The following is a 19,619-nucleotide window of genomic DNA, read 5'->3' on the forward strand; positions in this document are numbered from 1 at the left end:
AAACAACATCCCAGCTGCTCCCTACCATCGCTCCCGGGATCCCCGTCACCAGCAGCGGTGGTGCCTATCTTCACCACAACCCGTGGGTGGCATCACGGACTGAATCCCCCAAACCAACCACCCTTTTCACTCACGGGCGAGGAGCGCCGCTCGAGTCCCCGGATCCGGCCCACCGCTCAAGCCACCGAGCAGCAGCCGCAGCAGCGCCGGACCTGAGTGTTAGCGAGCGCAGCGGCGGCGTCCTCCCCGCCCGCGACAGATGCAACTGTATTCTGTCTACTTTTTAGGGACAATGAAAAATAATCCATAATTTTTTCCCTATTTTTTTATTCAACGGAAATAAAGCTGCAATTTTTTGATCCCTAGTATAATGTTCAGGGGTTAAGGGATTTACAATAACAAAAAATTAAACTGTGGGGATAATGGCAGCTCCATTGTGCAGGAAAAAGAGCCAATGGAACTCTAGACTCTTCATTTTTATCTCCACCTAGGGTCCCAAAAGGTAAATCTCTGCGAATATTATGGCATAGTCCAGAGGTCACCAACCTTTCTAACCTTTAGGCCAGAATCACACTTGCTAGTGCTTCACGTGTAACTCGCGAGTCTCTCATGGTAGAAACCGGCTTGGCCGCACACTCCCCTGACAGGAGCGGGTCGGTTGCATGTATCTCTATGCAGCTCAGACGCTCCTGTATGCATAGTGTGCGGCCATGCCGGGTTCTACCATGAGAGACTCGCGCGAGGCAAGTGTGATTCTGGCCTTAGAGCCACATTCAGCATTGAAAGAACATTGTGAGTCACTGAGAGAGGGTTGTGAGCCACATCCAGCTCCCGCCACCCTCACCATAGTGGTACCCAGAGCCTCCATTACCAGTATAATGTCTGCTCCTCCAGAGAATTTGCACTGAGCCAGCATACCAAGATCCAGGGGGTCCTACCTTACCACATTTAGATTTGCTCTTCTATGTGGGGCTACTCACAAAAGTCACCATCTGGAGACCTGCTCTTCATAGCCGTTTGCTAGCTCTGGTGCTTATGCACCAATTTGGAAGACAGCCGCGAGCCACACATCACAAGGCAGTGAGCCACACATCATAGGTCAGCAGTAGGGATGGGTGGACCCAGACTGTAAAAGTCCAGATCCGTGCGGTTTCAAAGTTTCCCAGGTGTGGGGCACGGGCTTGGCATTCCGGGTGTTTGTTCCGGATCCGGCACTCAAGAAATTAAAAAAAAAAAGGAAAAATAAAGAAAATAAGTACTTACCAAGGCTCCATCGCAGCTGTACACTGCTCCCACTCAGCTTTCACACTGCTCCTGCGGCCTGCGCTCATCATTGCTCATACATATGCACTGCTTTCTCTGCTTTCCCCGCCCAATGGCCGGCCTGGCCTCTGTGATTAATTAAGAAATAACATCTGGAACACCAGTCTAAGTCTGAACTGGGTACTGTGAGGTAGCGTGGTCGGCTGCGCAGCAGAAGACACGGGATCCAGGCATTAAGGTTCACAGCACACGGTTTTAATCTTCAAACAAAAGTCCATAACACAATACATGTGCCTCTCCAGCAGAAAACTCAGGGAGTTCTGTTCACTCCCTCACACCCGGCACACCTGCCCTCGTTCCTGTTTCCATTTAACCCTTCCTTCAGCCTGTAGGGAAACAGGATTAACCCTAGAGTGGATTTACTTTCTATCATGGAGTGAGCACAACCGGGGCGAGACATACCGGCTGTCATAGATAACCCCGGTCACAGTCTCACATACCCCCCCCCCTCAGTTCAAGCGTGCGGGGTTGAACTCCCGCCATCAAACACGGGCCGCGGGACAAGGCATCGGCGTTGCCCTGCAACCTACCGGCCCTATGTTCAACCGTAAACCGGAAGTTCTGCAGAGAAAGGAACCACCGGGTAACCCGGGCATTCCGTTCCTTGGCGGACCTCATCCAGACCAGTGGAGAGTGATCCGTCACCAAGCGAAACTGCCGTCCCAGTAGGTAATAGCGTAGGGACTCCAAGGCCCACTTGATCGCCAGGCACTCCTTCTCCACTACGCTATAATTCCGCTCGGGAGGGGTGAGCTTCCTACTTAAGAAGGTGACGGGGTGTTCCTCCCCCTGAACCACCTGAGACAACACTGCCCCCAGGCCGACCTCTGAGGCGTCAGTCTGTACTATGAACTCCTTCCGGAAATCAGGGTGTACGAGAACGGGCTGTCCGCACAGGACCCCCTTCAGGGCCCGGAAGGAGTCCTCGGCCTGCGGAGTCCAGCGCACCATGACGGACTTCTTGCCTTTGAGAAGGTCCGTCAAGGGGGCTGATAGTCCCGCAAAATCCTTTACAAACCTCCTGTAGTACCCCACGATACCCAGGAAGGCCCTAACCTGCTTCGTGGTCAGGGGTCTAGGCCACTTCTGGATCGCCTCAACCTTGTTAATTTGGGGCTTAATCACTCCTTGGCCTATCACGTAGCCCAAGTAGCAACGCACATTTCTTGGGATTGGCTGTCAATCCGGCTGTTCGAAGCGCGTCCACCACCGCTTGTACCTGTTCCAAGTGGGTCTGCCAATCGGAGCTGTAAATAATGATGTCATCAAGGTACGCTGATGCATACGCCTGGTGGGGTTCCAGCACTAAGTCCATCAACCTCTGGAACGTGGCCGGAGCGCCATGTAACCCAAAAGGCAAGACAACATAGTGGAAGAGACCCTCCGGCGTAACAAAAGCGGTTTTCTCCTTGGCGGACTCCGTCAGTGGCACCTGCCAGTACCCCTTGGTCAGGTCGAGCGTGGTAAAATACCGCGCCTGTCCCAGCCTATCAATCAGCTCATCCACTCTGGGCATGGGGTAGAGATCGAACTTGGATATTTCGTTCAATCTCCTAAAGTCATTGCAGAACCTTAAGGAGCCATCGGGTTTTGGTATTAGGACAATCGGACTAGCCCATTCACTCCGGGATTTTTCGATGACCCCCAGGCGTAACATTGTCTTTACTTCCTCCGATATGGCTTGTCGTCGAGCCTCCGGTACCCGGTATGACTTCAGGCGTACCTTCAGGTGGGGCTCGGTGACAATATCATGTCGTATCAGACTGGTCCTACCGGGCAGCTCGGAGAAGACATCGGGGTTCTGCTGAACCAACCGTCTGGCCTCTCGCCTCTGAGTCTTGGTGAGGGCTTCTCCAATCCTTACTTCCGGTTCGTCCTCTCCGGAGGTCGCTGGAGCCGGAGGTGAACGACCCGAAGAGGAGGGAGATGGGGAAAAAACAGCCATCAGGCTTTCCCGTTCCTGCCAGGGTTTTAATAGGTTGACATGGTATATTTGTTCAGGTTTCCGCCTACCGGGCTGCAATACTTTATAGTTAACCACCCCGACTCTTTCCTTTATCTCGTAGGGGCCTTGCCACTGAGCCAGGAATTTACTCTCCGCCGTGGGGATTAATACCAACACCCGATCCCCGGGTTTAAAGGTCCGCACGGTGGCTTGTCTATTGTAGCGGCCGCTTTGCGCGGCCTGAGCCTCCTGTAAATGCTCCTTCACAATTGGCATGACCGCGCTTATGCGGTTCTGCATACCCAAAATGTGTTCAATCACACTTTTATGGGGGGTGGCCTCTTGCTCCCATGTTTCCTTTGCCAGGTCCAACAATCCCCGGGGATGTCGCCCGTATAACAACTCAAAAGGCGAAAACCCCGTGGATGCCTGTGGCACCTCACGGATGGCAAACATCAAATAGGGAAGCATCATATCCCAGTCTTTCCCGTCTTTTGAAATCACCCTTTTTAGCATGGTTTTCAGGGTTTTATTGAAACGCTCGACTAAACCGTCCGTTTGAGGATGATACACAGACGTACGCAACTGCTTGATCTGGAGTAGCCGGCATAGCTCTTTGGTCACTTTAGACATGAATGGGGTCCCCTGATCCGTAAGGATCTCCTTGGGCAACCCCACCCGGCAGAACACAGCAAAAAACTCCCGAGCTATAAGCTTTGCTGCAGTATGTCTGAGAGGTATCGCCTCGGGATACCGGGTGGCATAGTCAACGATCACTAGGATGTGTTGGTGCCCTCGAGCGGACTTTACGAGGGGCCCCACCAGATCCATCCCTATCCGTTCAAAAGGGACTTCTATAATGGGTAACGGTACCAACGGACTGCGAAAATGGGTCAGGGGTGCGGTAAGCTGACACTCCGGGCAGGTTTCGCAGAACCGTTTTACCTCCCCAAAGACTCCGGGCCAATAGAACCTTTGCAATATTCGCTCCTGCGTTTTCTTGACCCCTAGGTGGCCACTCATCAGGTGTTTATGAGCCAAGTCGAGGACCCGCCGACGATGCGGCTGGGGCACCACCAACTGCTCTACCCCCACGCCCCGTATTTCATCTACCCGGTAGAGTAAATCCTGCTTAAGAGCGAAATGGGGGTACCTTACCTGGGCACCGGGCAGCTGTGCCACCCCATCAATTACTGTCACCCGACTCCGGGCATGTATTAATGTAGGGTCCTGGAGTTGGGCAGTCCCAAACGTATCCGGGGACGCCTCCAACTCCGGGATGGGTTCGACCGTCTCAGCCTCTCCTGCCAATACCTCTAGGGGCGACCTATCAGGTTCACATTCTGTCCCTATCATGGGGACCCCTACGGCAGGTGTCCCGGATTCAGGATTGTAGGGCTCAGGTCCCGGACTGACCAATATCTGAGGAGACTTAGGGGGTCCCTTCCATAAAGTCCAAAAATAGGGCAGATCCCTTCCTAGGATCACGTCATAAGGAAGAGTGTTAAGAAGTCCCACCCCATCTTGCACCTGACCGCAAGGTGCTGTGATGGTGACAATCCCCGTGGGATAGTCTCGGCGGTCCCCATGTATGCAAACCACCCCCACGGTACGTCCTGTGGCCTTTACTTTAGCCCTCAAGGTGGATCGCACAAGGGTCATTAAGCTTCCGGAATCCAACAATCCTGTAACCGGACTTCCATTCACCTGTATTTGGCACAAGTGGGGCTCCGTGTCTGGGGAGACCAGGTCAGCGGTACACACCACCTGAGCATACATTGAACCCCGCCGGGTAACCCCACAATCTATGGGCTCCATGGTGAGTGGACACTGGGCTTCCATATGTCCCACCCGCTGGCACCGCCAACATCTAATGGGGACGGAAACCCCCTTGACGGGTTGTCGTTTAGGGTACAGAACCTTCCGGACCTCAGGATTGGCGGCCGCGGCCTCAGGCGGGATGGTAGGGGACTCCTGCACCGTTGTCGGCGGTGGGTCCTTGGCCCTAGGCTTGGAGGGGCCGGACCGACGGGCGGTACGCAAAGTCTCAGTGTCCCGTATCAAGTCCTGCGTAGCCACATGCCGCTCTACCAGGGACACTAACTGGTCCAGGGTACTCGGGTCACCCTGTCCTACCCACTGTTGAACGGTGACGGGTAAAGTGCGCACAAAACGATCCACTACTCCCTTTCCACCATCTGCGCCGGGCTCAGAGTGTCAGGCTGCAACCATTTTTTTACAAGATGCAACAAGTCATAGGCCTGGGAGCGTACGGGTTTGGCTTCCTCATAGAACCACTGATTTACCCGCTGAGCCCGTACATAGGTATTCACCCCCAACCGTGCCAGTATTTCGGCTTTTAGGGTCACATAGTCAATGGCGTCCTCGGTACAGAGGTCCAGGTACGCTTTTTGGGGTTCCCCCGTCAGATAGGGCGACAATACCTCAGCCCACTGGGGGGTCGGCAGCTTTTCCCGCTCGGCCACCCGCTCAAACACCGCCAGGAACGCTTCCACATCGTCCCCCGGGGTCATCTTTTGCAACGCTTGTCTCACCGCTTTCCGGACGCTGCCGTCATCACCCGGTCCCGGGGTTGTTGCTGCCGGTCCGGCACGGATCGACTTGGCCAGGAGAACCATCTGTTCTTGGTGCCTTTTTTCCTGCAATTGCAAGGCTTGCTGCTGACGTGCATTGGCCTGATCCATCTGTTCTTGGAATTTTTTTTCCTGCACTTGCAAGGATTGGAGCAGGTGTGCATTGGTCTGTTGTTGCTGTGCATTAGCCTGTTGTTGCTGTGCATTAGCCTGAGCCAAATGCTTTAGTATGTCCTCCATGGCGTCGCCGGGTTTGGGCTGTAGTATAGCCGCTCGAATCCAGGACATGCGCAGCTGGGTCACCAGGGATGGATGCTACACCTCACCGGCTGTGATGCCCGCCGATTCTCCACCATATGTGAGGTAGCGTGGTCGGCTGCGCAGCAGAAGACACGGGATCCAGGCATTAAGGTTCACAGCACACGGTTTTAATCTTCAAACAAAAGTCCATAACACAATACATGTGCCTCTCCAGCAGAAAACTCAGGGAGTTCTGTTCACTCCCTCACACCCGGCACACCTGCCCTCGTTCCTGTTTCCATTTAACCCTTCCTTCAGCCTGTAGGGAAACAGGATTAACCCTAGAGTGGATTTACTTTCTATCATGGAGTGAGCACAACCGGGGCGAGACATACCGGCCGTCATAGATAACCCCGGTCACAGTCTCACAGTGCAAAAATCCTAAAAAAAAATTCACTATATAAAGAGAAGGTATGCACACTAGTGACAGTGCAAGGGGAATAAATGTAAAGCAGAAACTGCTGTATGAATACTGATATGAACAATACAATAGTAGAAATGACAGTATGAAAATGGAATCTGCATTACTGCCATGAACCTTAAGAAGAAGGAGAAATTTGCCTTTGCAGTTAAAAAATTTGGGAAGCTGAGACCCAGGCTATATATGTATAATGTGGACTGGCAATTTTTAATTGAAAGAGAGGACACACATTAGCTAGGGACCCCAATGTAGAGAATACCGTGACGAGGTGTTGGGGCTCTGTTGCATTGATCAATTCAATAGCCAAATTTCTCCTTATTCTTAAAGTTCATAGCAGTTATGCAGATTCCATTGTCATATTTTCATTCTCACATATAGCTATTGTATTTTTCATGTCAGTATTCACACAGCAGTTTCTGCTTTACATTCCCCTTGCACTGTCACTGGTGTGCAGCCCTTCTCTTTATATGGCCTCTGTGATTGGTTTAAGTCAAATGTGCCCCTAGCCTGTGTGACAGCGTCTGCCTGCGACTTATCACAGGCGCTGTCTGAATCATGAAGCAGGCCGCTCAGGCTGATCAGAGGAGGATACATCATAGGCACAGTTCATCCTGAGCCGCCTGCTTCATGAAGCAGGCCACTCAGGCTGAGTAGAAGAGGACACATCGCGGCCAGCTCATGAAGCAGGCCACTCAAGCTGGGCAGAGGAGGATACATCGCGGGTGCAGCTCATCCTGAGCCACCTGCTTCATGAAGCAGGCATCTCAGGCTGAGCAGAGGACGACAGATTGCAGCCAGTTCATGAAATAGGCCGCACAGGTTGAGCAGAGGAGGACACATTGCGAGTGCAGCTCATCCAGAGCCGTCTGGTTCATGAAGCAGGCCGCTCAGGCTGAGCATAGGAGGATACATCGTGGACGCAGCTTATTCTGACATTCTGAATTCTGCCACTTTTCCTCATGAAGCAGGCCGCTCAGACTGAGCAGAGGAGGACACATCATGGGCACAGAGATCTGCTCATCCCTCTCCCCTCTCATCTAGGGGTCTTACCATCAGACCTCCGCTTCTATTATAAACAACGTCATGCCCACGTGGACTTTGAAAAAGAATGTTTATTCTAAATCAGGCTGCATTTTGAACATGCCCCTCATTACATGACAAATTACGTCATACCTGAAAGGAGCACGTACATTCTAGCATCTACCTTTACTTTTAGTGCATGATCTAGACGCACACAGCTCCGGAAGTAAATGCGCGATCTGGAAGCAGCTTGCCATAATGACACGTAGCTTCAGAGAGTACGTGTCGCGGGCGGGGAAGGCCGCCGCTGCGCTCGCTAACGCTCGGGTCTGGCGCTGCTGCGATGGCTGCTCGGTGGCTTGAGCGGTGGGCCGGATCCGGGGACTCGAGCGGCGCTCCTCGCCCGTGAGTGAAAGGGGTACCTCCGTGGGTAGGGGTTGGTGGTCCCGGGGCCCGGTGAGATGACAGGGAGGCAGGGTTGGATGGGTGCAGGGTCGTCTGGACTGCGCAACGCGGTGCCGGATGGCACGGTAGTACTCACTCAGCCACAAAGGTACGCAAAGTCTCTGGTAAACCAAACGGCTGGATGGACGGGTCCTGCAGCCGGCTGCTGTGGCTTCTCCTGGACGGTTAGTGGTGGCTGACTTTCCCTGCACCTTTGTGTATATTTGGTCCCGATGGATTCCCACCGGTAACTTGCTCCCCAGCATATATATGTGCTGGAGGAGCCCTTTTGCCCGCAGGCTCTGGCCCTTGAAACTCTAGCGTGGCGGTAGCTGTATTTCCTTTCGCTGGTCGGGCGGTTGCCTTCAATCGGGTCTTGGCTGTTAGGAAACCCCTGGGGTTCCGGTCACTGACGGATTTGACCTCTAATGGCGACTCCAAGCCTGGTCAGGGTCCGTAGGCCCTGCCTGTGTGTGCTGGCTTCACTTCGCTCCCCGGTTCGGTACCGGCGGGCCACCGCCCATCCCCGGTCCTACGGTTCCGCGTTGATCTGCCTCTCCTGCAGACGGCCACCACCGTCTGCCAACCTTGCTCTTAGTGCCCGGGCCACACACCCGGACACGGTCCGTCTGCTCCTCCACTACTACTTCACTAACTGAACTCCACTCTCACTCCCTACTCTGACTGACTTCCTTCTCCCGCCTCCAGGACTGTGAACTCCTCCGTGGGTGGGGCCAACCGCCTGGCTCCACCCCACCTGGTGTGGACATCAGCCCCTGGAGGGAGGCAACAAGGATTTTGTGTCTGGCTGATGTGCTTGTCTCAGGGTGGGGGTGGGTGTTGTAGTTCCTGTGACAACCTGGCTAGTCCAGGGCGCCACATACGCAGCGTACCAATTCCCCTATCCCTTCCACCAACATTTTTAATCCCCAGATTCTGGTTCCCATAGACTTATATGGGTACCGGATTCCGGACCGGAACCAGATTTTATATAAAAAAGGAGCAGGTCCCGTTTTTTTTGCGAGTCTGTCCAGCTCTAGTCGGCAGGCCACATGTGACTCCTGAGCACCAGGTTGGGGACCCCTGGTATAGTCTATTAAAATGTCATCACTTTACATGATGGGAATATCCATTCATGCTTTTAATTTTGTCAAATTCAGATCACATTACACCACACATATACTTTTTTTATGTAAAAAGTTTCATTTTTAGTTAAAAAGTACACATTTCTCAAAATTAGAAATTTATTTTAGATAATTATTGCAATTATAGATGAGATATGATGCAATAATATAAAGGAAGCATTACATGATTTATAGTTTTATTACAAAAGCTTCTGGATGTTCAATTACAGCAGCAGTGTCTATGATTAATGATACAAGTAATGGACTTAGCACATGGATTTTTCTGCTACTCATATTCACTTTAGGTTGAAGATCTGCTATGTTCAATACACAATTATCTTGACTTAATAACATGAATTTTTACAAGAATTGCTATTTCCAGGGAAAGAGTTCTTACTCTTGCTTAAATTCTAAACTACATTAAAGAGCTGCTACGGAAACCCGGATCGATTAGGCTAGTTTCACACTACGTCTTTTTAACATCCGCTGAAAACGTTTTTTTAGCGGAAGTACGGATCCTGCTTTTACAGCAAATAACGTATGCAAACGCATATGTTATTTTGCAGGATCCTGCACTGGATGTTTAGGGGCGGGCATTGGAGTCATGTGATCGGGAGTGAGGGGAACTAGACTGGGAGGAGGCTTCTGACAGCTGCAGACGCTGGTAACCAAGGTAAACATCGGCCTTGGATACCCGATATTTATCTTGGTTACGAGTGTCTGCAGCTGCTAGGAGCAGGGCTGCCTGCACGCGTAACCAACGTAAACATCGGGTAACTAAGAGAAGTGGTTACGCGATATTTACCTTGGTTACGAGTGTCCGCAGCTCTCAGGTGGGAGAGAGAGGAAGGGGGAAAGACAGAGATAGAGAGAGAGAGGGTGAGGGAGGGAGTAGAGAGATAGACAGATCACGCGAGACTGGTTCTGGGCATGCTCAGTACTTTCTGGGCATGCTCAGTACAAAAGCAGGATCCTGTCTATCAGCACGCCAGCGTTCACCTGCGTTTGCGTGCGTTATAGTCAGGATCCAGCAATTTGCAGTATTTGGACGGAGCTCAAAAACGCTACAAGTAGCGTTTTTGAAACATGTTAAAAAACTGCAAGTCACTGGATCCTCACTATAACGCACACAAACGCAGGTGAACGGATGTTAACGCGAGTCCATTGCAAATGCATTGAAATGAAAACGCATTTGCACTGGATCCGTACTTCCGCTAAAATAACGTTAAGGACGGATGTTAAAAAGACGTAGTGTGAAACCAGCCTTAGCGGTAGGGGGCATTTTTAGCCTTGATTGGGCACTTTTATCCACATGATAGGGGAGTGACAGTGTACCTGCTCCATTCATTCTCTATGGGGCAGCAAGAAAAAGTTGTGCAGCAGCAGCACAAAGGGAATGGAGTGGCGTTCAGGTATGTGCACTGCCAGTCCATTCTGACGAGGAGGAAAGTTCTTTGTTCTGCTAATTGCTGCAGGTTACAGCAGTTGGACCCCACTAGTCAATAAATTGTCACCTATTTGGTTGATAGGTGATAACTTGTTTTCACAGGAGAACCCTTTTAAAAAGTGACAAAACGTTTTATTTAATTACTGGTAGACCTTTGTAAAGTTATGAATCTTTCTATCATACTTCATTACCTTTTTTGCCTCCAACCTTTAAAGGGAACCTGACAGGTGCAATATGCACCCAGAACCACAATGTCATGCTATACTAAGGGAGTTGCTGAAGCTACAAGCTACAAGCAGTGTAGCTTCAGAGTGCAGTTAGGAGGAAAACCACCAGAGGGCAGTAGAATAGTCAATAAACCAGGTCAGCAGCAGGAGGTCTTGGCAATAGTACAGGGATAGTCAAATCGTGGCAAGGTGATAGCCGAGGGTCTAAAGCTGAGAAGTCACAGATATAGCAGAAGGAAGAGACGAAGTCCGAAGTCAGGAACGTGGATACAGGTCAGATGCTGGGAAGTCCAAGTACAAACAAGGGAGGAGGACAAACAGGTTGGGATCGTGATAAGACAGACAGAGAAGGGTACACAGTAGACAGGAGTGGGTAGTTAGGGATCAGGATAGATGGACGAATGGAGGAGAGTATGGGTCAGTACAAGGTATTTGGGAGGCAGGACAGATCAGGTAACTTACCAGAGACAGAGACAGTAACACACGCTGCAGAGCATAAACTATCACTGGCACTGAACCGGAGGTGCAGCACAAGGATATAGTGTCCCGAAAACCAGAGTGAGGCAGGAAGGAGTTAACCCCTGACATGACCAGGCCGGAGCTGAGCGAAATAATCTAACCACAGCGGCTGATACACACCTGGATCATGACACACAAGCAGTTCTGCGTGCATATTACTAATTCCTGCCTAACTGTCCCTGTATCTAGTAGCATAGATAAAGAGATCTTTTGAAAACGTATTTCTAAAGATCCTTTATGATATGCTAAAGAGCGCAGGGACTAGTCACAAGGGTGTCAGTTCCCCCAACTAGTCTGCCCTCTTAGCATGTTAGTGTTGCGGGCGGAGGGGATGCGCTCGCCACGCTCGGGTCCGGGGCTTCTGCTGCTGCTGCTCGGTGGCTCGAGCGGTGGACCGGACCCGGGGACTCGAGCAGCGCTCCTCACCTGTGAGTGAAAAGGGGTAGTTTGTTTAGGGAGATTGTTCGTGATGCCACCCACGGGACGTGGTGATGATGGCACCACCGCTGCTGATAACGGGGATCCCGGGAGAGATGGTAGGGTGCAGCTGAGATGTTGTCCCCTCCGTGGGTAGGGGGGTTGGTGATCCCGGGGCCCGGTGGTAGTAACGGGGAGGCCGGATGGCTGCGGTGCAGGGTGCAGGGGCAGCGCGGTGCCGGATGGCTCTGGTGTACTTACTCAGATAGACAATAACAGAGTCTCTGGTAAACCAAACGGCTGGATGGACGGGTCCCGCAGCCGGCTGCAGTGTTGTTGTTGTGCTCTCCCCGGACGGCTGATGGTGGCTGTCTTTCCCTGCACCTTTTAGTAAGTTCTTGACTCCTGTGGTTGCCCACCGGTAGTCCGCTCCCCAGCGTATAGGTGCCGTAGGAGCCCGTGTTGCCCGCAGGCGCTGGCCCTTGGATCTGTAGCCTGTGGCGGTGGCTGTATATCCTCTCTGGGTGAACGGTTGCCTTCAATCGGGACTTGGTAGTTGGGAAACCCCTGGGGTTCCTGTCACATTCGGATTTGACTATTGACGGCGGCTCCAAGCCTGGTCGGGGTCCGATGGCTCTGCCTGTGTGCTTAGCTTCACTCCGTTCCCCGGTCCGGTACCGGCGGGTCATCGCCCGACCCCGGTCCTTACGGCTCAGCGGAGTTCCACTAACTCCTGCAGACGGCCTCCACCGTCTGCCAACCTTGCTGTTAGTGTCTGGGCTCCAACTCAGACACCCAAGTGTTCACTCCTCTCACTTTCTCCTCCAAAACTAGACTGTCACTTTTCCCGCCTCCAGGCCTGTGAACTCCTCGGTGGGTGGGGCCAACCGCCTGGCTCCGTCCCACCTGGTGTGGACATCAGACCCTGGAGGGAGGCAACAAGGGTTTTGTGTTTGGCTGATGTATCTGCCTATGGTGCGGGTGTGTGTGTTGGTATGTTTGTGATTACCAGGCTAGTCCAGGGCGTCACATTAGCACACCGAGAGGGGGGGCTTGCTAACATGCTATTTCATGCTCATTACCTAGTGTCATCAGCGGTGATGCGCGTACCTATGTTTGCTGTTGCTGCTTCAGAATTCCGGGGTTAGGGTCAGTGCATGCTGACGTCCCGGCACTTTAGGTCATGAGCACTAGACTTCTCTGAAGCCAGGACATGTAGGGAAGTGCTGGGACGTCTGATCATACGCACTGACCTAAAATCGGCATTTGGAAGCGGTGACAATGGACACAAGTACGCGCATCACCGCTGATGACGCTGGTCAATGGGCATTGAATAGCATATTAGCGCACACCTGACACATGGTAAGGTTTTAATACTAGAGAGCGTTAGGTACTGTCTTGATTTGGGTACACCTTGTTGCGGTGGGATGACTTTACGCTTTTTTTAATCTAAAATAGTGTTTACTAAGTACCCAATGTTTATTTATATGCACTATTGTTGTATTTAATTAAAGCAGGTTATACTGTATGTCCATATTATTTTCATCTTGGGCTTTCTTTGTCTCATGGCCAGTGTGAACATGCGCTTATAATATACATGTGTACCAACTCACGCTCCGGCTCAATTTTTTGTTTAGATGCTGGGGCAGTTAGGCAGGGATTACCAATATGCACCCAGAACTGCTCGTGGGTCTGGATGCAAATTACACCTGACATGTATCATTTAACACCATATGCAAAGTGCTAGCTTATCAGTATAGTTCATTCTTTGTACCTAAAATGAACTGCAAATCTAATATATGAACTTAGAGATTTACTTTCTCTGTTCCCCTCCCCAATGTTCACACTGGAAATAGTAAAGGTACCGTCACACATAACGAGATCGCTAGCGAGATCGCAGCTGAGTCACGGTTTCCATGACGCAGTAGCGATCCCGTTAGCGATCTTGTTATGTGTGACACCTACCAGCGATCAGGCCCCTGCTGTGAGGTCGCCGGTCGTTGCAGAATGGTCCAGGCCATTTTCTTCAAAGGCGATGTCCTGCTGGGCAGGACACATCGCTGTGTTTGACACTGTGTGACAGGGCCACAGTGACTGCTGAGATCGTTATACAGGTCGCTACTGCGATCTGTATTGTTCCTACATCGCTGGTAAGATCTGACTGTGACATCTCACCAGCGACCTCCCGGCGACTTACCTGCGATCCATATCAGGTCGCATCGTTTTAGGGTTCGCTGGTAAGTCCTTGTGTGTGACTGGGCCTTTAGGGGCAGGGAGCGTCTTATCTCTACCTGCAGGTCAAATCAGCTACTTAAACAGAATAAACTAGAAAGATAAAACAGCACTTTCAGCATGGTTTTTTCTATGTAAATTGAGGACAGCTTGATGCAGGGGTTAAAAAAAACAAACAAACAAAAAGCAACTGTGCATCTCTTATCTGTGTGTGTGTAATGGTTTACTTAAACTAATTGCTTTATTACCCTGTGATTAACATTGCTGGACTACAAGCAGCATGATCCCTACTGAGAGCCTAGTGTGAGCAGAGCAACTCTCCCAGCTAGATACATGCTCAATTCTTTCATTGTGACAGAACGTCTGCACCCAGTAATCTAAGTGAGACATTGTTGGATTCAGGTTCTCTTGGCCTACATTATGTTGTTGTCAGGTGAGGTAGCAAAAACCTGCTGACAGATTCCCTTTAAAGACAAAAGGAAGCAATATAAGGCAGTGGAGAATATTAAGAAGATTCATAGTCTTACAAAGTCTGATCAATAATTAAATACAAAAAAAGTTGAGTAAAGGGGTTGTTACACGCAGCGATATTGTCGTTTGTGCAAATCGCTGCCTGTGGCGCACAAAATCGTTTAGGCCGTCACACGGACTTACCTGCCTAGCGACGTCGCTATTGCCAGCGAACCGCCTCCTTTCTAAGGGGGCGGTTCGTGCGGCGTCACAGCGGCATCACTAACCAGCCGCCCAATAGAAGCGGAGGGGCGGAGATGAGTGGGATGTAACATCCCGCCCACCTCCTTACTTCCACATTGCTGGCGGCCGCAGGTAAGCTGCAGTTCGTCGTTCCCGAGGTGTCACACATAGCGATGTGTGCTGCCTCGGGAACGACGAACAACCTGCGAGATCAACAATCAACAATTTTTTGAAAAGGAACGACGAGTCAACGATGGACGATAAGGTGAGTATTTTCCATCGTTAACGGTCGCTCATTGGTGTCACACGCAATGACGACGCTAACAATGCCGGATGTGCGTCACAGAATCCGTGACCCCGGCGATATATCGTTAGATACGTCGCTGCGTGTGACGGGGCCTTTACTCTTTAAGAATATTGATGTTATATTGCATTATGACAGATGAACTGGCTATTAGATAAGGTTCTGATCATGTGTACATTTCTAGCTACATTATTGTATACAAATTGGATCTAATTATCCATGTTTCTGTACTACAAATAAATAAGTATGTGGAATATCACTGGTGATCTGACTTTAGGGAGAAACATTTGTTAAATAACGCTGATTGTTAGAATTCTTTCCAATAATGATATCAACTATCATCAACTTTCAGCAAGGAAAATCTGAAAAGAAGGGGTAACTACTTTAACTACTTTTTACAATTGTTTTTAAGAGGGTTCATCTGTAAATTAGCTGATTGTAGGGAATCTCATTGCTCAGAACCCTAGAGATCAGCTTTATCTGCGGGGACCTAGCTGACGTTCACCTGCTGGGCTACCACAGGTATACGTTAAAGAACTTATCTTCTATTTAAACATCATATTTCCATAAAATACATTATGTAAATATAAATCCTCTAATTGTCCTCTTGAGACTTTCCAGATTCTATTAAGCTGCTTTATTTATTTTTGTCCAGTGGATGGCAGTGTAAACCCACCAGTCACTAAAAGAATAAAATCAGGCTCCAGCATGCAGTCTTCTGATTAAAAAATACATATTTTCTGGAGGCAATATTGGAGATCAGTGGTCCCGATGTCTGCTGTATTTCCAGAATGCTGCACATATGATTAACCATGGCCAATCCAAACACTTGGACAACGCACTTATGAGTTGATATGTGATCTCATTCTAGTAAATTGGCCTTCGTCCTCATTTGGTAAGATTAGCTTCATTGAGTTCAGTTTGTTCTTTCTCAATGTCAAATTAGACAAGATTGACGCAGCTCACTTTAGCTTGTAATCATACATTTTCTGACCTTATATGCCTTCCACTATGTATATAGAGATAGAGGAAACCCATAATATAGGGAGTGTGTCACCTCAAAAAAACAAAATTAAACTATTTAGACCCTAATATGGGGGACAGCCTCTATAAAAAAAAAATCATTCAGGTACTGTAGATTTTAGTAAATGTGTTTTATAGAAAAGCTGTTCACATATGTGAATGAAGAGCGGGGGCTTTGGTGCACCATTGCCACGGCAAAAAGCTTGCTGCACCTTTCTGCCGCTCAACTACAATAGTGTGCCCCTCGCCTCATAGTAATGGACAGCACCTGCTTTGGAGCACTGCCTGATATAACTCTAAGGGTACGCTCACACGAGCGTATAACTCGCATGAGTATCGGACCGCATCACCCGGCCCGGCTGGCTTCTCTGCTGACAGGAGCGGCTCAGCTGCATGTATTTCTATGCGGCTGACATGCTCCTGTCCGGAGAGTGTGCGGCCGCACCGAGAGATGCGGTCCGATACTCATGCGAGTTATACGCTCGTGTGAGCGTACCCTGAAGTTGTGGATGTGAGATATGAAGCCTGAAAGTAAAAAGTTCGAAACATTGTTACCTTTTTGCTAATCAATGTATATAAGGCAAACCCTCCAAAGTGAGTACTGCCAATAACCATTAAGAGAGAAGTGGAGTATTGTACTTAAAGGGGTAGAAAGGTGCACCGAGTCCTTGGTCACTACAAAGGTGTACTGAAGCCCCTTCATTTAGGTAAGTAATTAAATGTCTTTTTTATCTAAGGGGTGCTTCACACACAGCGAGATCGCTGCTGAGATCGCTGCTACGTCACGGTTTTTGTGACGCAACAGTGACCTCATTAGCGATCTCGCTGTGTGTGACACTGAGCAGCGATCTGGCCCCTGCTGTGAGATCTCTGCTCGTTACACACAGCCCTGGTTCGTTTTTTTATTGTCGCTCTCCCGCTGTGACGCACAGATCGCTGTGTGTGACAGCGAGAGAGCGTCGAAATGAAGCGAGCAGAGAGCAGGAGCCGGCATCTGGCAGCTGCGGTAAGCTGTAACCAGGGTAAACATCGGGTAACCAAGGTGGTTACCCGATATTTACCTTCGTTACCAGCCTCCGCCGCTCTCACGCTGCCTGTGCTGCCGGCTCCTGCTCTCTGCACATGTAGCTGCAGTACACATCGGGTAATTAACCCGATGTGTACTGTAGCTAGGAGAGCAGGGAGCCAGTGCTCAGCAGTGTGCGCAGCTCCCTGCTCTCTGCACATGTAGCTGCAGTACACATCAGGTAATTAACCCGATGTGTACTGTAGCTAGGAGAGCAGGGAGCCAGCGCTAAGCAGTGTGCGCGGCTCCCTGCTCTCTGCACATGTAGCAACGTTATGATCGCTGCTGCGTCGCTGTGTTTGACAGCTAAGCAGTGATCATAACAGCGACATACAAGGTCGCTGTTGCGTCACAGAAAATGGTGACGTAACAGCGATGTCGTTGTGGCTGTCACTATGTGTGAACCCAGCTTAACACATACACTACAATCTACAGTACACATAGGATTTTTATAGTGGCTTAATTCCCTATATGAAGGTTTAAACAGTTCATTTTCAGTTTTGGAGGTGACAAACTCCTTTATAGCCTTTGGTTTGTAATATATAATTTTATAATTCTTTATTTTTTAACAATAGCTGAAGCACACCTGTCTTTTGCCTTTGGTCTTTTAATTAAAGAGGACCAACGACCAGGATTTTCCTATATAAACTAAAGCCAGTGCTATACTGGCGCTATCACGCTGATTCTATACATACCTTTAGGCTATGTGTCCACGTTGCTTTTTACCTGCTTTTTACCTGCTTTTTTGCTGCTTTTTCAACTGCAGCGTTTAATGCCAAACTGGATGTGTTCTGCTTTTCAAGCAAAGTCTATGGGAATTTGGGTTTCTTGTGCCCACTATGCAGTTCAAACTGCAGCCTTTTTGTGGCAGAAATCTGGGCAAAAACTCTGCTTTGCAGTTCTAAACGCAAATGGCAAAAACAATTGTCAATTGTTTTTGCCATTTGCGTTTAGAACTGCAAAGCAGAGTTTTTGCCCAGATTTCTGCCACAAAAAGGCTGCAGTTTGAACTGCATAGTGGGCACAAGAAACCCAAATTCCCATAGACTTTGCTTGAAAAGCAGAACACATCCAGTTTGGCATTAAACGCTGCAGTTGAAAAAGCAGCAAAAAAGCAGGTAAAAAGCAACGTGGACACATAGCCTTAGTTGTGAGATCGGATGTAAAGTTTCTGAAATACAGGCAAATAAAGCTTGTAAAATACTTGATTAATAGGGGCTTCAGAATATCTAATAGGTGGGTTGGGTTTTGCTACTTTTTCCCACCCCTGTCTGCCTGCCTGTCCTTCCTCCCTCCTTTCTCCCCCTGTAATAACAGAGATAGGGGGAGGAAGTCCAGGCAGGCAGACAAAGGTGGGAATAACTAGTAAAATCCGACCCACCTATTAGATATTTTGCAGCACCTATCAATCAAACAACAGTGCATTTCACAAACTTTACTTGCCTGTATTTAAGAAAATCCTGGTGGTTGGTCCTCTATAAGTGTAAACATTTATTTTGGTTTGCATGACGGAAAAAGGAAAACACCATAGGATTGGTAAAAAGGAACCCTTCTATGATAAAGACTCATACTGGCAGCGCTTATAGGTAAATGATTGTAGAGGATATTTTTCCTTTACAGCTGATACCATTTATTGGATTATTTATGGTTGTGTTCACAATAGCAGTAAAGTGGCATAACCAATGCATCCAGCTATGCCTCCCCTCCTCCATAGGGACTGATATAAAATAGTGTAGTGTAAAACCATATGCTTTACTGTTCCAGATGCAGAAATGAATACAGTATATTTCAAGCCATTATCTTTAAAGAAAACATTATTTTAAGAAGACGTTAATCCCAAAGGCCACCGCAGAGTTAGGTGTGTAGCTTTCACATATGAATTACTGTGCAACGCAGATGAACATTTTATGGTCATACAATTGATTTTTGAGTTATTCTTTGCTGTCATAAATATGAGGAGTGATAGGTCTTAATTTCCTCAAAGGGGTTTACCTAACCTGGCAATTTTTGTGTTATTCACACAAGGTAATAACTTGCTTCATCACTCCGGACCCATTTCTGGGATCCTCACCGATCACGAGGATGAAGCTCTGAAATGTCCTTTTCGAATGGAGCAATGGCCACCATGAGCACCACTGCTCCGTCCGTACCTATAGGCCTGTGGATAGATGATAACTTGCTGATTGAGACTAAAGATGTTCTCTAGTTTCATTACAAACCAAGACCAATATTACTTATCCTGTTGCAAGTCAACCAATACTTGTCTATCATTGCCCTTGCTGCTGCTGTGCCGCTAACCCCACCTAGTGATCATTGCAGCCAATCACTGGGCTCAGCAGTCATAGTGCTGTAAATATAAAACCGCTCAGTCTCTATATTTTACCTTCACTAAACTGTGTGCATGCATACCCATTTGTAATAGATAGCCAGAATGAAATCTAGCCTGTTCTAATGGGACAGGTTTATGGAATCTCATGTTGACATACAGTACAGACCAAAAGTTTGGACACACCTAATTCA

Source organism: Anomaloglossus baeobatrachus, chromosome 9 (assembly GCF_048569485.1).
Source record: "Anomaloglossus baeobatrachus isolate aAnoBae1 chromosome 9, aAnoBae1.hap1, whole genome shotgun sequence".
Classification (NCBI taxonomy): domain Eukaryota; kingdom Metazoa; phylum Chordata; class Amphibia; order Anura; family Aromobatidae; genus Anomaloglossus; species Anomaloglossus baeobatrachus.